Source organism: Gorilla gorilla, chromosome 2 (assembly GCF_029281585.2).
Source record: "Gorilla gorilla gorilla isolate KB3781 chromosome 2, NHGRI_mGorGor1-v2.1_pri, whole genome shotgun sequence".
In the NCBI taxonomy this organism is placed as follows: Eukaryota; Metazoa; Chordata; class Mammalia; order Primates; family Hominidae; genus Gorilla; species Gorilla gorilla.
This window is the reverse complement of record NC_086017.1, coordinates 86,524,393-86,538,390: the sequence shown is the minus strand read 5'-3', so window position 1 is coordinate 86,538,390 and position 13,998 is coordinate 86,524,393. Positions and strand designations below refer to the sequence as shown.

Sequence of the window (13,998 nt, the reverse complement as noted above, 5' to 3'; positions counted from 1 at the left end):
AATGTTTGGAGTACATATACACTTTTTGAAAAAATATATGCCAAGGAATTTTCTAGGTGCTAGAATTACAACACTGAACATACCACTGAAAATTTTCTCTTCTTGAAACCTATCTTCAAATTGGGAAGGCAGACAATGAATTAGTAAACAAAGAGGTTTAAAATATAGTGTGAGGGAGTGATAAGTTGTGAAGACAAATAAAGCGGGTTAAGGAAGAAGCATTAGCTTATGTGATTGCAGAGGCTGGAAAGTGCAAGGTCTGCAAGGCAGGCCAGCAGGCTGGGAATGCTGGAAATGCTGGGAATGTTGGAAATGCTGGAAATGCTGGGAATGCTGGGAATGCTGGAAATGCTGGGAATGCTGGGAATGCTGGAAATGCTGGGAATGCTGGGAATGCTGGCAGAAGTTAATGTCGCAGCCTGAGTCAAGAGAGACCATGGGAAGAATTATTTCCTGTTTGGGAAACCTGAGTCTTTTCTGTGAACACCTTCAACTGATTAGAGGATGCTCACCCATATTATAGAGAGTACTCGGCTTCACTCAAAATCTACTGATTTGAACGTGACTTGCCTGTAACTACCACCTTCATGGCAACATCTAGACTTATATTTGCCCAAATAACTGAGCACTACAGCCTAGCCAAGGTGATGCATAAAATTAACCATCACACAAGACAAGAGATATTATTTTAGGTACAGTAGTTGGAGAATTCCCCTTTAAAAATGGGACATTGCCCAGTGTGGTGGCTCATGCCTATAATCCCAGCACTTTGGGAGGCCATGGCGGGAAGAAGGCTTGAGCCTAGGAGCTTGAGACCAGCCTGGGCAACACAGTGAGGCCTCATCTTTAAAAAATTAAGCAAAATTAGCCTGGTGTGCTGGCACACACCTGTACTCCAGGATACTTGGGAGGCTGATGTGGGAGGATTGCTTGAGCATGAGAGGTTGAGGCTGTGGTGAGCCAAGATCACACCACTGCACTTCAGCGAGGGAGAGAGAGACTTTTAAACAGAGGCATGAAAAAAACAAGACAGTGAAAAATAGCCAGAGATCAATCATTCCAATCAAAGAAAAGTATATGTGCAAATCATTCCAATCAAAGAAAAGTCTATGTGCAAAGGCCCTGAGGCAGGAGTATCTGGCAGTGTTTGAAAAACAACCACATAATGTTCATTGTGGCTGGAGTGCAGTGGGCTAAGGAGACAGAAGCCACAAAAGGTGATTTGGCCTTTTAAAGACTTGCTTCTTTTTAAAGCAATGGGAAGTTTGTAGAGTTTGGAGCCATAAATTGCATGAACTGATTTGGCTATTAAAAGGTTCATTGTGACTATTATGTAATGAATAGACCATAGAGGGGCAAGAGTGAAAGCTGAAGCACAAGCCACAAGTCTACTGCAATATTAGATGGTGGATTGGGATGCCATATAATAATATGGTTGATGAGAAGTGGTCAGATTCTGGACATATCTGGAAAATAGGTAAAATGGTTTGCTGATATTTTGGGTAGGGGTTGTAAAAGCAATAGAGAAATTAAAAAACTGTAAGGTTTTGGACTTTAGCGGTTGGATGAGTGGTATTGCCATTTACCAACATGACAGAAACTGGGGAAGGACTCTGGGGAGTCAAGATTTCAGCTCGGAGCATGTTAAGTTTAACTTTGAGATGCCTATTAGAGATCCACACTGGGAAATCAAGTAGGCAGCTGGATATGAGAGTCTTGGGAACAGGAGAAGTACATTTAGAGGTTTTCAAAATATAGAAGCAAATAAGCCTTTAGTAACATATGAAATTTTCCAGGGATGTAGAAAGGTAATAGGTCCTAGAACAGAATCTGAGGCATTCACAAATCACTTATTTTTCTAGATGAGATTTAGAAACATTGTGAAGGTACCCCCTAGAGGGGTTTTTATGGAAACTTTGTTAACTTTATAGATTAATTATGGTCATTCTCTTTTCTTAATCCATCTATTCATTTTTCTCTGAAGATGAAAATGAAAGAATTGAATTTAAGAATTACAAATGAAACTTACAGAATGAGGAGTGATATTTGTCACGTGAAGATGAAATGGGTGAGGAGTTGGGTAGTATGTCAGACACGTTTTATAGATGAATCTATTTAACTGTTACAACAATCTTGAAATGAAAATTTTTCCATTTTATAGATAAAGAAAATTGAGGGCTTGTTGAAGTAAAGGAGTTTGCTCAGTCATGCAACATTTTTCCTGTAGGCAGACCCCAAAGACAACTCTGGAAATGCTTCCACTATACGATGTAACTTTTCTGACCTCAAGGAGTACAATATGGCTGTTAATTAAATTCATTACAAAATATTAATAGGCATACATTTCTTGAAACACTCCACTTCCATAGAAACATAAAACCATGCATCATTGTAGTAAGAAATGTCCATCACTTTTCTAAATTATTGATGTAAAAGAAATACCCAGACTGATACTGGATTTATCTCACACATGGATTTCATATTTTGTATTCTGATAACATAGATGTTCTTCATTACGTATGAGACCTGCTATAAAACCCCATTATGTGAACATTTTCACCCAGTTTTCAAGGACTTTCATAGCATACCTGGTTGTCCATGTTTCTTCCATATGCTTAAGGATGCTTTAAAAGAAAGAACAGAGCACATACAATCTAAAAAAAAAAAAAACTAGAAAATGGTCTATAGCCTAAATGATCCAGAACAAAAATAATACCTAATTCTAGAATGGAGAAAGATTGATGATTGCTAGTGAACAAATGATTAATCATTTAATCTCATCTGACTAAGTTAGTAAGCACTTCAGTGGTAAGACATTGAAGTTTTCATCGCTTTTCACTTATTGAATATGTGGCTGTCTCATGGCATTAAGACATGACAGGGCGTGTTTTAGCACTCCATTAATACACAACTCAGGCACACTCAAATATCTTCAAACACTAAATGAGATATTAATTAACCAATAAAACATAACCTAGGGCAGTTGGAGGACTATTACATTTTTTGTGTGTGTTCTTAAACTCCAGAATCAGATAAAAAAAAGGGAAATGAAGATAAATACAAAGCACTATTAAATTTGTAAAAATTAATGGTATACTAAAGAGTTAGATTCCATAGGCTATATTTGTCTTCATCTATTTACAAATGTTAACTTCAAACACACGTGAGGGTACTTTCCCTGTTTTTTAAAAATTGAGGTGAAATTTAAATAAAATGGAATTAAGCATTTTAAAGGATACAATTCAGTGGTATTCAGTACATTCACAATGTTCAGAAGTCACCACCTGTATCTAGTTCCAAAATATTTTCATCACCTCAAAAGAAAACCCTGTACCCATTAAGCAGTTGCTCCTAATTGTCTACTTCCTCCAGCCCTTGGAATCTCTAATATCTCTTCTGTCTTTATGGATTCAGCTATTCTGAATATTTCTTATAAAGGAAATCATACGACATTTGTCCTTTTTTGTCTGGCTTATTTCACTTAGCGTAATGCTTTTGAGGTTTCTCCACGTTACAGCACAAGAGTAACAGAATACGCCATCTCAAATTCTACCAGTTTGGCATAAAGATTATTTTGAGCTAAAGTCACTTACAGAAACAGCAGGTACAAAGGCACTCAAATGCTCCCCTTTTTCTTCCTGAGAACAGGAGATAAAACCCCCATATGGAAGATCTCCTCCCTATACCACAATGAAAAGAACATTATCATCAAGGATGGGAGGTCGAGACCCCCAAAATTCTGTACAAACAGACCTTGTTAAAATAATTCTATCTTCCTTTAGCCTCCCCCCATAGTTTAGTTACTTTCCTACAATTGTATGTCTTTGCTCAATACAGTATAAAAGTATGTAGGTTTTGCCACTCTTTTCCATCTTCATTTCTTTTGAAGACTCCTGTGTCATGTAAAACGTGTATTAAGTAAATGTGTATGCCTTTCTCCTCTTAATCTGTCTTATGTCAGTTTAATTCGCAGGATCAGCTAAAGTACCCTAAGAGGGTAGAGGTAAAATTTTGCCTCCCCTACACATGAATCAGTACTTCCTTCATTTTTATGTGTGAATAATATTTCATTGTATGTATATACCACACTTAGTTTGTCTACTTTTCCATTGATGAATACTTGGGCTGTTTCCACCTTTTATCCATTGTGGTTGGTGCTACTGTGAACATTCATGTACATATCAGCCATTGTGGTTGGTGCTGCTGTGAACATTCATGTACATATCAGCCATTGTGGTAGGCACTACTGTGAACATTCATGTAGATATCAGCCATTGTGGTAGGCACTACTGTGAACATTCATGTACATATCAGCCATTGTGGTTGGCGCTGCTGTGAACATTCACGTACATATCAGCCATTGTGGTAGGCACTACTGTGAACATTCATGTACATATCAGCCATTGTGGTAGGCGCTACTGTGAACATTCACATACATATCATCCTTTTAGCTGTTTTCAATTGCTTGGGGTACATGCCTGGGAGGGAAATTGCTGGATCTTATGGACGTACTTTAAAAGCAGATTTCCCCTCAATTTTGTGTTAAGTATCTCTTTAGATTCATTCATTTGTGGAACAAATTCAAGAAATCAAGCTTTTAATTAAAAACAAATAAAAGGAATAAAAAATTATTTTCTGTTATCGAGATATTTCATGATAACTTTGAGAAGAAAGGGGAGATGCATTCAGTGCCTCGCAGAGGTACAAGACAAAACTTTCCTTAGCAAAGGGGTCAGGGGCCAGCAGTAGAAGGCTGTGCTCCAACAGCTTTACTAGCCTGGGAATGGAAATCGATAGTAAATGGAAAGAGATAGCATCAGTGAATGTCATCAAGAAAAACTGAAGGCTTCGCATAATGTAAGATGTCAACATAAAGAATATAAAATTTGAAAATGCAAGGACACATATAGAAAAAATATGTTTTAATATTTTAGTGGAAGAGAACGAACTTTTCCAAAAAAAATTGGATATGGACAAACAAGACTAAAATAACAGCCTAAAGCAATCTTTTAATATTTTGATATCTGAGACTCATCAAGAAAGTCACCGGATGGACTTTTCTTACTGTTGTGTACATGAAATCTTTTTTGTACATGTATATACAATTATATATATATAATTTTTTGTCTACATGTTTTGGGTTCAAGTGCTAAGATATGTTAATACCACAGGTTTGTTTCAGAGAAAGAGGCAAAATAGTGCCAGGTGTCAGGAAGACTTGTGCTGTTGGCTGAGCTTAGCAACTTGAAAATAGCTAAAGAAACAAAAGAGGCTAAGAAAGTGCGATGGTTGACAGCAACAGTCAAATACATTTCTACCTACTTTTAAATATTGAGACAGCCACAACGCTACGCATATGTGCAAAAACATGCCCCAAACGTGTCATTCTATTTCATTGCCTTTTTCTATTTTAAATACGGATGTCTCTTCCAGTGAGTGCAAATTATATTTTAGAATTAAATTATTTTAAAAACATAATGTAATTATAACCAATGTACAATGTAAAAATTAAATTGTAAGATCATAATTACATGATTATATCCAATTATAAAACTACTATTTAAAATCATTATAAAAATTGCTAGAATGTTACTATAAAATATGAAGAAGTCATTCAGTCATGTTCTTTCTGCTGTGTTTGTCATTTTAGTGGAAAAACATGGATAACTGGTCAGAAAGTCCAAGTTAGTTGAATGAGGATCCTCTATTTACTCTAAAAAGAAAGCTGTATGTAGTACGTCATTATGGCTAATTCATACAGGACGATGGACAAATCGGGTAAAAACCATAAGGCATTGAGAAGTTTGACCATATGACAGCAAAACTCAGAAACAAAGGAACTGAGTTGATTATTTTTCCTCCCTGATTTTTTTTTCTTTATGCCCTTTTGAAAACTAAATATCAAAGTTCTTATTTGTGACAATTTTGCCATCTAAGACAGAACATGTGCAGTAAGTTTCCTGGAAACCTGAAGTGAAGGATGACCTTCACAGTAATTTTTAATGCTGCCCTAGAAAGCAAGTGGACCATGGGCAGAGTCTATGAGAGAACATGCATGGTCAAAAGGAGCGAACACATAAACAGGTCATGTCTCATATCTTTAATATACCAGGCAGATTGTTTTGATCAACAAAGCTAATTCTCATCTATTCTGAATAACAAATATTGAAACCAGATTGATAAAATTAAACAGGTAATTTTAAAAGCCTAATACAGCCCAAAATTGAAACTGCTTTTATCATTGAGCCTATATTTTAAATGTGCTAATAATAGCTAACAGCGCTAGATTAAGTTTTGGGGGTGTTTTTTTTGTTCGTTTTTGAGATGGCGTCTTGCTCTGTCGCCCAGGCTGGAGTGCAGTGGCACGATCTCAGCTCATTGCAACCTCTGCCTCCCCGGGTTCAAGCGATCCTCCTGCCTCAGCCTCCCCAGTAGCTGGGACTACAGGCACACACCACCATGCACCACATCCAGCTAATTTTTTTGTTTGTTTGTTTGTATTTTTAGTAGAGACTGGGTTTCACCACGTTGGCTAGGCTGGTCTTGAACTCCTGAACCCCGGTGATCCTTCTGCCTTGGCCTCCCAAAGTGCTGGGATTACAGGCGTGGGCCACCGCACCTGGCTTGTTTGTTTCATTACCAGTCTCCAGTCCCACAACCTACAAAGTACTGAGGAGAGGGAAAAGAGGGGAGAATATAAGAATAAAAATATAATCTGAAAGCTCAAATTCTCCTTCCAGAAGGAAGCAATGTTTGACTGTAATGAATGCATTTTCTTAAGAAAATTTTCAATATAGGTATAATTTTTCAATGTAATAATGCCTAAACAAGGGCAAAACAAAGGTAGAATATCATTCTGTTAATGTCATATACACCAGGAGTTGCTTAAAAGAGTATATGCCAGGCAGCACATTTCTGATTTCTGTTTTATCTAATCCATTCTGTAATTCACATACAATGCAGCTAGTTCTCCAGTAACTTCCAAGTTCCTTTGCTAACTCAGTCTCTCTCATTCCACTTAATTGTGAAGTACTTTGGATTTATAAGTAGAATGAGTGATAGTATGTGCATGCAAGTATTAATTTACAAGATGAGGGGAAGACTGAGCATGGAACGGGATAAGGGAGATCATATGCTGCTACGGCTGATGCGATGGTGCCTATTACTTTTTTTAAAAAAAATTAATCTTAGGCCTGGCGCCCTGGCTCATGCCTGCAATCCCAGCACTTTGGGAGGTCGGATCACGAGGTCAGGAGTTCAAAACCAGCCTGGCCAACATGGTGAAACCCCATGTCTACTAAAATTACAAAAATTAGCCGGGCCTGCTGGTACACGCCTGTAATCCCAGCTACTTAGGAGGCTGAAGCAGGAGAATCGTTTGAACCTGGGAGGCGGAGGTTGCAGTGAGCCAAGATCGCACCACTGCACTCCAGCCTGAGCGACCCAGGGCGAAACTCCATCTCCCCCGCCCAAAAAAAACAAAATTAATCTTCATTGAGGATCAAATGAATCAATTCTGTTCTATTTGCCTTTTATTTAGGGGAGTTGTTCTATTGAATCTTCTTTGGTCTGCTATTTTTAATCTATTGATTTTTAAAGCTTTAAATAACCCTAAATAAAAATGTGGACTACAGGATATAAGCCATAAGAAAGCTCAGAGACACATAACTAATGCGATAGACATTCCACACTTTCTTGTCTCAAATCTGACAGTTTCTGTCTGTGGTCCTCATTCTGAGATTTTCTCAAGTTTGGGGTTGCATTTTTTTAAATTAAAAAATATAAAAATGTGTGTCCTTTTTCCATGAACAATTTTATCATGGTGACATATTAGAGTGGCAAGAGTTACTTTCATCACTTCTCACAGTCCTGAAGCGTAAGCACTCCAGAATAATTCTTAACCTCAGTATAGTGCTTCCTTCTGGCAAAATGTGAACTCTTTTTCTTTGTGTCAAATAATAAGCATTTCGCTTTGCTATTAAAACTTACTAACGATAGACACTACTAACACTAGGAAACCAAACAGATTTGTAAAAATCAGAACTATTGGGGTTCCATTGACCCAAAAGGAGAGAAGACTATTCATCCTGCAGCCAACTCTGCCAAAAGTGTTCAACATTGATCTGCAATTGAATCATTACTGTCATACAATCCCACTGAGAAGTGTTTTAGGTTGTGACAGCGAGGACGGGCATCAATCCTGATTTTCTTTAACTTTAGTGATGGGGATCCATCCTTTAGCTCTGAGAAAATAGATAAAAAATTTCTTTCTTCATAAAAAGGAGGAAGTGGAAGGTAGAAAAGATTGTGACATTTTAAGGAACAAAAGCCTTCCATACCAAAAAGGGTGGACATAACACAAGCAAAAGCATTTGGCATTTAGGAGAGCATTCTTATTTTAAAGAAAATCTTTAAACAACAGCCCAGGATAATCGCAGATGAGCAGAGCAAATAATACACTTTTGTTTTATTTTTGAAATACTCATTTCAATTTAAGGCATGTCCTAATGTGTTCATTTTGAAAACCTTAAAGAAAAAAATGTTTATTGAAAGGCTTTTTGTTTTCAGGTATATTTTCTTTATAATTCAATAAGTGCAAAAATACCTCATTAATTAAAATATTAAAATGTTTATAAAAGAATATTTAGAATATCTTTTTTATTTAAAACCATATATCTTTATGTACTTTTGGCAGCTTTTATAATTGGTTTAATTCACCTAGATTTACATAGGTAAAAGTTAAAAATTATCATTTAATACAATTATTTTGCTCAAAGTAACAAAAACTCAAATAAAATTTTGAACTCAAATGGCCATGTGAGAAGTTATAAATAAAATAATTTTTTAATTATTCATGAGACTATGCATTTGCTAATGACGATGTTTGGTGAAAACTTCTTACTACTTACTTACTTCACTTTGGAACCACAAAATTATAACATTTTAAAGCTGGATGAGAATTCACTGTGTGGTTTAACTTTGTAATTTTGTACATGAGAAAACTGAAACCCAGACACTTTAAGATTCTGCCAAAAATGGGTGGCTTGCTCAGGCTATTGGGATCAGAACTCTAGGCTCTCCTCTTCTAGTTGAGTGCCCTTCCTACTATATCACTGTGGCTTCCATTTATCCTGATATTTTTAAGGTAAGAGCAGGTAATTTCCCATTTCAGCAATGAACAGAGTATAAGTTCTCATCTCTTATAAAACACATCCATTACAAACATTTTTTCGTCAGAGCCACTGAGAAATGTTTTAGGTTGTGACAAAACCTAAAAGAGGCCAAAAAAAAAAAAAAAAAAAAAAAAAGAAGTCAGTACTGGTGTTCTAATCATCAGACTTTTTTTTTTTTTTTTTTTTTTTTTGAGACAGAGTCTCACTCTGTCACCCAAGCTGGAGTGCAGTGGTGCGATCTTGGCTAACTGCAACCTCCACCTCCTGGGGTTCAAGCAATGCTCCTGCCTCAGCCTCCCATAATCGTCAGACTTTGCCCTCTCACCAAAAAGAGGAAGAAGAAGAAAAGTAAGAACTGCACAAAAATAAATACCACAAAATCGTCCTTCTAGGTAGTAGGACAAAGCCTATAATTTCCATAGTAAACTTGATTTTCTAACTTTGAATGTAGATGATTTCAATAAAATCAGTTATAGGGTTTTAAAGGCAAATTCCTGACACACCCTTTTTTGTGTGTTTGTCCTTTATCCTAGACCCCCTGAATTCTCAAATGGCCTCCAAGATATCTGCTCCCTATGGATACGGTGGGATATCACTCCAGGGATTATGTTCTTTCACATGGAAAAAAGGATTTTGGGAGATATAATTAAAGGGAGAGTATTTAGATAGGATGGACCTTATCACATGAGCCCTTTAAATCTGGGTCTAGAAGTCAGTGGCAGAAGAGCAGAGATTCAAAGTAGCAGAGATGTACCCCTCCTGGCTTTGAAGGAGCAACTGATATGCTGTGGAGAGGACCACACGGCAGGCAACGGCAGGTCTTCTCTAACAGCAGAGAGAGGACCACACGGCAGGCAACGGCAGGTCTTCTCTAACAGCAGAGAACCATCCAGCTCAACAGCCAGAGAGAAAACAAGAACATCAGTCCTACAGCCACAGGGAACTACATTCTGTCAATGTTCTTAATGGGCGTGGAAGAAAGCCATGAGGTCATAAGATAGCCCCAAAGAACCCCTTGAGGTCTTCCAAGTAAACTGGGCAAAGAATTCAGTGATGCTGTGCCAAAATTCTGACCCACGGAATCTGTGAGGTCATACAGTTGCATTTTCAGCTGCTAATTCGGGTCATTTGTTACGCAGCAATAGAAAACTAATGCAAACCCTTTCACTTTGAGGCAGAAAGGACCTAAGTTGACCCTGATTATTCTTGACTCCCAGTGTTTATATGGTTGTGTAATCCTCTCTCCTTAAGTGTGAGTGTGGTCTGAGACTTGTTTCTAATGGTAGAATATGGTAATGATGTCACTTCTGTGATTGCCATACATTGTATAACTATCTTCGCAGGCTAAACTCAGAGAGAGTCTCTCTTGCTGGTGTTGAGGATGTGAGCTACCAGGCTGTGAAAGGGTCCACGGAGATAGTCATGTGGAATTGTGGGCAGCTTCTAGGAGCAGCCAGCCAGCAAGAAAATGGGGAATTCAGTCCTACAACTGCAAAGAGATTAATTCTTTCAACTACCTGAGGGAACTAGGAACATCTTTCACCAGTGGAGATCTGATGAGTCTCTGATGAGTCTATCGCTGCAGCTGGATTTCACCTACAGTGCAGGCTTCTAGGACTCTAAACAGAGAACCTAAGTAAACTAGGCTTGAACTTCTGCCCTGATCATATGAGTCAGAGAGAAAGTATTATGACTACTGGTGTTTGGCGTGTTATTTCCTGGACCACTAGGCTTACTTTAAAAACTTAAACAGAAGCTCCATTTGAGAAGTTTTACTAAAGTATTAGAAGATTCATTTATTGTTGAAATAGAAAATCTATATATTTTTATCAGAATAACATTTTTAAAGATAGTAAGCTATTATATTGGTTCCATTTTTTCACATTTTTACATACGTTTTTCCCCCCCTTTTAAGCCCATAGGTTATGTCACTGAGGTCCACTATCATAGAAAGGATGTGACGGGACAGAAAGCAGAACAATATGTGATTCTCGCTGGGTGCAGTGGCTCACTCCTGTAATCCCTGCACTTTGGGAGGCTGAGGCAGGAGAATCGCTTGAGGTCAGGAGTTAGAGATCAATCTGGGAACAAAGAGAGACACTGTCTCTACAAAAAAAAAAAATTAAATTAAAAAATTAGCCAGGTATAGTGGCACACACCTGCAGTCCTAGCCACCCGAGAGGCTGAGGCAGGTGTATTGCTTGAGCCCAGGAGTTCGAGACTGTCGTGAGCTATGACTGTGCCACTGCACTCCAACTTGGGGGACAAAGTGAGACCCTGTCTCGGAAGACAAACAAAACAAAAATGTGAGTCTCTGGCTTGGGTATTCCAGAAGTTCTACTCCCTTATAACATTTAGAGGGTTTAGGGGATAACAATTATTTAGAAAAGATATCAAGGACACATAGGAAAAGTGTTGAAAAAGGAAACCTCATAGGCCTTAATTGCACCCTGTCTGCTCTTCCATTCATTACATGACAATGGAGAGAAAGAATAATAATATCATACATTTTGTTTCTGAGAAAAAGTATTAGCTATCATTTTGAGATTCAGAAAACTGCTAAATAACAGGAACATAAAACATCCTTTAGAATTTGCCCTCATACATTTATTTTGGTTTTTCTAATATTTGAGAAGACTCTCACTGATCCTTGCCAAATGTCATCATAAGACATTTCAAAGATATATGAGTTTTCATTATCACATAACCAGAGATTTTCTGAGTAAACATTTTTTTGGAAAAAAATATTTGTTAGAAATCCTGCAAAAACCTCAAAAACCCAACTCCCCTTACGTAAAGGATAGGTGTTGCATCTAAACCACCAACGCTGTTCAACATTGTCATGACTCAGTGTGCCTCAGTTGTACATATGACAGATGAAAATCCCTCTGCGTAACCACCGAGCATTAGCCTAGAAAGTGACATAACTTCAACCCAAGGTAGTTAATCGTATAGAATCACTCTAAGGGCTCTCTGCATAAGAGCTCAAGTCCGAGTTCTTCCTTCTCCAGAAAGAAGACCTAAGCAGTTCCAGCATCATCTTGACAATGCCCCTGTGGCTGCTAAGTCCTTCCCAGAAAAAACTACAAGTATTTATGTCACACTTTGAAGTTCCCCAAGCAGGTTCACATGTATTATGCCACCTGATTCTTTTTGCAGCCCCTGATGATAACAAAGGCAGGGCTTATTTTACAATCTTATAATTACTGGACCGGAGACGGAGGTGAAGACGGCTTGCTCAAGATGTTGTAGCTGGAGAGTGATTGAACTGAGGTGCAAACCAAATCTTATGAGTGACATCTCATATAATTCTTTCATTTTCTTTCTTCCATGTTTCCATATTTTGGTCTAGTGAGAGTTTCTGGAGTTTAGAATGGTGAGCAAGGAAAAATGTGAAATTTCGTTTGTTTGTTTCTTCGATCTAACAAATTGTTGTTATTTTAAGATCCATGACTACAGTCTTAATTTACACAGGGCACACCAAAGCAATAGTAGCCTACTTTATTTTTTTAAATTATAAAAAGCAAAATTTTGTATGTAATCTGGTTCTACACAGTTTTACTTCAGTACAAACAGCAACCCTTACCTGTGAAAAACATTTTAGAAAAAGGCAGAGATGTATAGCCTTTGCTCCGAAAAAAACAGGTGACACCTATTTCTCAAAGCAGGCTCACACAAGGCAAAGGTCTTTTCACATTTTATGGAGGGAGCTATGAGTATATAGCTTTCCATATAGCAGAGTTCCCCAACGCCTGGATCATGGACTGATACCAGTTTGCGGTCTGTTAGGAACCGGGCCACACAGCAGGTGAGTGGCAGACGAGTGAACAAAGCTTCATCTGAATTTACAGCCTCTCCCCATTGGTCACATTACCACCTGAGCTCTGCCTCCTGTCAGATTAGTGGCGGCATTAGATTCTCACAGGAGCATGAACCCTATTGTGAACCGCGCATTCCAGGGACCTAGACTGCGTGCTCCTTGTGAGAATCTAGTGCCTGATGATCTGTCACCATCTCCCATCACCCCAAGACAGAGCCATCTAGTTGCAGGAAAACAAGCTCAGGGCTCCCACTGATTGTACATTATGAGAATTGTATACTTTTTCATGATGTATTACAATATAATTACAGAAATAAAGTGCACAATAAATATAATGCGCTTGATTCATCCTGAAACCATCCCCGCCACCACCGTTTGAGGAAAAATTGCCTTCCTTAAAACTGGTCTTTGGTACCAAAAAGGTTGGGGACTGCAATTGTACAGTATTAACTTAGCTTAAATAAATAATAAGGGAATAGGACATAAAGAATGAAAAGCACAGATAGTTGACCAAATAGGGCGCTGCGTAGTGACAGGATTGAGAACAAATGTCCCTAGTTAATAGGATTTTTAGGGTTTTATAATCAATATTAGTAACTTTTTTATGTAGAAAATTCTCCTTTTATTCTTTTTTAAAAATTTTCACTAAATTAGATAAAATGTTTTCTTGCTGGCCTGTAGATATAGGCCAAACAAAGAACTAGCTACCACTTGAAATAATAAGCAAGAAACACTAAAATTTTGGGTATAATAAAGCAGCAGAAATCTCGATTGAATAACCTAACACAAATTATCCAGTTCCTTGGCACTGCAGCTATTACAAAGGAGGTAATTACGTTCAAGCTTTTAGGAAATTTAACCTATAATGATCAGAAAATATAAATTCACTAATTTCAACTTCTCCTGGGGAGAGAGGAGCATTTGGCTTTAAGTTGTTAATTACTGCGTTCTGTTGAGCTTTCCGTGCTGCATAGCCGACTCCCCACTTGACTGTGGACTCACTGA

General features: G+C 37.8%; 1 protein-coding gene and 1 long non-coding RNA gene across 9 annotated transcripts in view; one reads left to right on the top strand and one right to left on the bottom strand.

Annotated features, from left to right (window-relative positions):
- LOC129532259 (uncharacterized) overlaps positions 1-10,463 on the top strand; it is a 48,527-nt gene extending 38,064 nt beyond the window's left edge. The window contains exon 3 of the long non-coding RNA XR_008677917.2: positions 9,707-10,463. This is a non-coding gene — a long non-coding RNA (uncharacterized lncRNA). The remainder of the gene's footprint in view (positions 1-9,706) is intronic.
- Positions 1-13,998, bottom strand: part of ROBO2 (roundabout guidance receptor 2) — a 1,750,895-nt gene that overhangs the window by 1,156,185 nt on the left and 580,712 nt on the right. The window lies entirely within an intron of this gene.